The sequence below is a fragment of the Acomys russatus genome, chromosome 18 (assembly GCF_903995435.1).
Source record: "Acomys russatus chromosome 18, mAcoRus1.1, whole genome shotgun sequence".
NCBI classification, from domain to species: domain Eukaryota; kingdom Metazoa; phylum Chordata; class Mammalia; order Rodentia; family Muridae; genus Acomys; species Acomys russatus.
In genome coordinates this window covers 36,861,458-36,866,457 of record NC_067154.1, presented here as the reverse complement: position 1 = coordinate 36,866,457, position 5,000 = coordinate 36,861,458, and the positions used below count along the sequence as shown (strand labels likewise).

Below are 5,000 nucleotides of genomic sequence, written 5' to 3'. Positions count from 1 at the left end.
TGCATGATTTATTAGCTATAAGCATCCTAGAGCCATTGAAGACAATGTGCTTCACATTGTTGCCCCGTATACCGAAGTGAAATAAAGTTATTTATGCTGACCAGAGCAATTATCATTGTACAAAGGCACCAATAAAGTAATAAAGTAAGTAAACGGTATTAACTCACACTAGATTTCTTCTTCTTCTTCTTGTTTTTTTTTTTTTTTTTTTTTTTTAGACAGATGAGTCTTTTAATAGAAAAACAAAAACAAAAAAACAAAAACCATACATGCAACAGTAGCAACACACATTTCCCCCCAATTCTAGACAGCTCCGAGTTTCAATTCTTTGCCTTGGGAGGTGGCCGGTACATGCCCACCACCACAGCGTGGTCACACTCGTAGGGCTCCAGCGTCAGCTGCTCCTGCGGCTTCATGTTCTCCTGCTGCATCTTCCTCACCTCAGACGCGAACACGGCTTCCGCCAACGCCATGGAGTCGATGCAGTTGGCCTTAATGGAAATCACAAAGTGTCCTCCATTCCACAGGAAGGTGTGGGCATTCAGGGCCACAATCCGGGTTTGGTCTGGCTGGGCTACGTCGGCAAAGATCACATCCACCAATGCGATAAGCATGCGGTATTTGTGTGGGTGTCGAGCATCTTCAATAACGGAGATAATATCGGTCCTCTTCTTGGCCAAGTTGATAAGGTCACGGCCAGAGCGTTGGGAGAACTCAGCTGCATAGACGAGGCCGTCCGGGCCGACAATATCCGAAACGTGGGAGACGGTGGTGCCCGAGGCGGAACCGAAGTAGAGCACCGTGGCCCCCGGCCTGATGTGGATCTGGTCCACGCCGCCAAGGATTGCAATCGCCAGCTTGGAGCAGAGGTGGTTCCAGGCTCGGTACTCAATTTTGTCATCTCCCTCTGAAATGGAGACTCTCTTCTCTCCATACACAGATTCTCCGGGCACCAGGTTCTTTGTGACAAGGGCATCCTCCTTTCTTCTTCATGCAGATGTGGCTCTACCATCGCATTCTTCTCTGACTGGTTTCCTCTTTTGCCTCCCGGGCCACCACCTCGACCCCGGCCACCCCCAGACTGGAACCCACCAGCTCGTCCACCTCCTGGGCCCCTGAAGCCACCACCTCTGCCCCCGACCTCGACCTCCGCCGAAAACTCCTTGTCCACCGCCGAAGCCTCCGTGGCCTCCTCCTCTACCGCCTCTGTCACCAAAGCCTCCTCTGCCACCAAAGCCACCCCCACGGGGGCTGAAACCTGGCTTCATCACTGCGTCCCTGGTAGCGCGGCTCTGGCAACCTGAAGCATCTACCCCTCTCCTCGCCTACCTCCACGAGTCTCCGATTTCTAATCCAGACTTTCCTATGTTTTCAATAAATCATGCATCTTAGTTTGCCTACAAAATCTGTGAATTACGGTCACATAAAACATTTTGTGAAGGCAAGAGATAAGAGAGTTATAGACTCACCTCTTAACAGCAAAACCATATCATTACTCTTTGTCACATTGTTGCCCATGGCCCTTTCTATATATAGGAATAAAACACAGAACTTACTACATATTAATTTTTGAGCAATTCTCATTAGAATGTGCTAATGTAGTTCATTAGCTCAGTACTTTGACAAAATCTGCTTTTAAATATGTTCGTTTAGAAGATTGCAGTTATTCTAGAAGCCTGAGCAAGGGGTCAGTGCTATGGAGTCCCGTTCAAAAAATTCTTGTCTATATCGTCACCTTCAATTGCTTTATGCGTAGTTCCTTCTCTTACTTTCAAAGTTTCAGACCTTGGAACAAGGAACTGGAAGTGATCATAGTGAGTGTGTTAACCCAAACCCAGAAAGACTCACATGGTATATACTCACTTATAGTTGGACACTAGCCCAAACAGGATGTCCCATGAACGTCTTCACTTACCAGTAGATTGGGATAGCAGCGGGGAGTTCCTATTGGGACACTAGGTGAGAGAAGTATGGGAGAATGGGGAAATAAAAGGATCCAGAGGGTCCTAGAAACCTATAAGAAGAACATCATGATGAGATGATCTGGACCGAGGGGGTCAGCTCAACATACTGCATCAACCGAGAACAATACATACAGTAAGTCTTCAACCCCTATTCAGATATAGCCAATGGACAGCACATTCTCCACTGTTGTGTGGAGAGCAGGGACTGTCTCTAACATGAACTCCATTGCCCCATATTTGACCATTTCCCTTTGGTGGGGAGACCTGGTGGCATACAGAGAAAGGATAAGCAGGCTACCAGGATGAGACTTGATAGGCTGTGACTATACCGTGGGGGAGGATGCCCCCCCTCCAGTCATAGACCAAGGAGAGAGGAATAGGCTGAAAGAGAGAGGGAGGGAGGAACAGGAAGATACTGGTAAGGGGATAACAATTCTGACCACGTCCCCTGGATGGGGAAGCCTGGTGGCACTCAGACGAAGGATAGCAAGTTACCCAAGAAGAGACTCAATACCCTAAGAGCATATATAGGGGGAGGAGGTCCCCCTCAGTAACAGACATAGAGGAGGGGAGTAAGGGAGAAGGGGGAGGGAAGGAGGAATAGGAGGATACAAGGGATGGGATAACAACTGAGATGTAATATGAATAAATTAATAAAATACAAAATAAATAAAAAAACAATTGAGATGTAATCTAAATAAATCAATTAAATAAAAAAGAAAAAAATCCTTTGAACTGAATTTTGAGTACAGTGCATGACAGAGATTAGGTGTCATTCTGTTTAGTATAGTCGTTTTGAAGTCTATTTCTACGAACTTAGCTAATATTCCTCAATTTCTTTAATTATAATTGTAGTGTACTGTCCATTCTGGTCTTTAGTATTTACAAAGAGTTACATCTAAAAATTTAATTAAAAAATATAACAATGTTAGGGAATTTTTATTTATTTTTTTAAATTTTTTACTATTAATTTATTCTTGTTACATCTCAATGGTTATCCTATCCCTGTGTCCTCCCATTCTTCCCTCCCTCCCCTTTTCCCCTTATTCCCCTCCCCTATGACTGTGACTGAGGGGAATTACCTCCCCCTGTATTTGCTCATAGGGTATCAAGTCTCTTCTTGGTAACCTGCTGTCCTTCCTCTGAGTGCCACCAGGTCTCCCCCTCCAGGAGACATGGTCAAATGTGAGGCACCAGAGTACGTGAGAAAGTCATATCCCACTCTCCACTCATGTGGAGACCGTTCTGACCATTGACTAGATCTGAGTATTTTATTTGTCTATTTTCTTAATATACATGTTAGAGAATGTGTCATGATTTTCACTAACTGACTGTAAAAATATTTCAAAGTATATTACTCATTATTAACCAACCTTAAATTTTTCTTAATTATCTATAATGTTATGACAGTTTCAAATTCAGATCGTTATTATTTAGCTTATAGGAAATAATCTAGTTATACCATTGTTCTCCTTATGTTAGTATAATTTACTGTCTTGATATAAGTAAGGGTACATAACATTATTAAATCATTTTTGACTACTTTCAATGATTATGGTGTAATATTCTCTTTATGTTAAACCTTGCTTAAAAGTATTTAAAAGCCCTCAGAAAAGTAGTAATAGTTAAAATAAGAAGACTATTTGTGCCTGTGTATATTGTGGAAAAAATGTCATCCCTTGTCTTTAATTCCGGAGTTTACAGAAAGCATACTCCATCTTGCCTTATAAATATGTGTATACAGGTATATGTGAACATATATATTTATTTTCTTTGGTGCAACATAAGATCATTTTTATAATGTGAAATAAGACAATATAGGGCGGGCCAATGTTCCATTTTTCTCTTATATAGAAAAATCTAGGTTGACATATATACTAAATAATTTATAGATAAAATACATTTTATGAAAGGCTACAAAATGACAGTTAATATATAGCAAAGAATACTTACAGATATTGGAATCATTATTTGATATGTTAACTAAACTACAGTGACTAAAAATCTCCACAGGAGGTGTTTTATCAGCTTTGCCACTCACAAATGTCTTTTTTTCAAAATCTTGAGATTTTCCCTTAAGTTAGAAACGTTATGAAGAATAAAGGATGACTAGTGGTTAGGCTCTGTAAGGAATGTGTATGGTAAGCCTGACTGCCTGGGTTAGATTTCAGATGCCAGGGTGAAAACAGAATGTCCAGAATCCCATTCAGGATATTGCTCTACACTCACACATGTATTACAAACACACAATCATACACACATGCATACACACCCCCATACATAAATAACCACATACACACATGTACACACCAAGCCCAACAATACACACACACACACACATACATGCTCATATACACCATTACATGTAAGTAAATTTTAAAATTAAAAGCAGAAATATTATTCATACCTCCTTTTTTTCCTGGGACAAATGTATTTGTTAAGTTTTACGTCTTAACCCTAAATAACTAAGCTTCACTGTAAAATTAAGCTACCTGGTCTTCAACCCTATTAGGGACTTGAGAAGTAATAAACTTGATTACTTGAGTATGCCAAAGTGCAAGTTAGTAGGTTTTCAAATGAGAAGATGACAGGTACTGCCTGCGACAGTATGGTACTCCATGTGACTTTCCAACTGAAACGCAAAAATTGTTGTCGTATTCAAATTTATTTGTTTAGATTTTATTTGTGTCTATCTGTGTACTAAATTGTCTGTACATGCAGCATCTCATGCAAGGTGGAATTTTTGGATCCCTTGGATCTAGTTACAGGCATAGTAGCCTGTCTGGTATGGGTGCTTGGACTCAAATCCCTCTTCTCTTGAGAAAAGCAAAGTGCTCTTAATTTCTGAGCCATCTTTACATCCCCATCAGTTCAAAATGTTTTCCATAGAATGTAAGATATATTCATCCAGAGTAAAGTATAAACAAAAGAAAAAGCAATTCAAATCATCATCATTCAAGTACCAAGTATGTATGTACCTATGTAAGTTCATGTTATGTATTATTTAACTACTATATATTAACTTTAGAAAATAAT

General features: G+C 40.5%; 1 pseudogene; it reads right to left on the bottom strand.

The window, feature by feature from the left end:
* Nucleotides 1-221: 221 nt before the first annotated feature.
* LOC127202393 (rRNA 2'-O-methyltransferase fibrillarin-like) lies at nucleotides 222-1,302 on the bottom strand (annotated as a pseudogene).
* Between the last annotated feature and the right edge of the window lie 3,698 nt (nucleotides 1,303-5,000).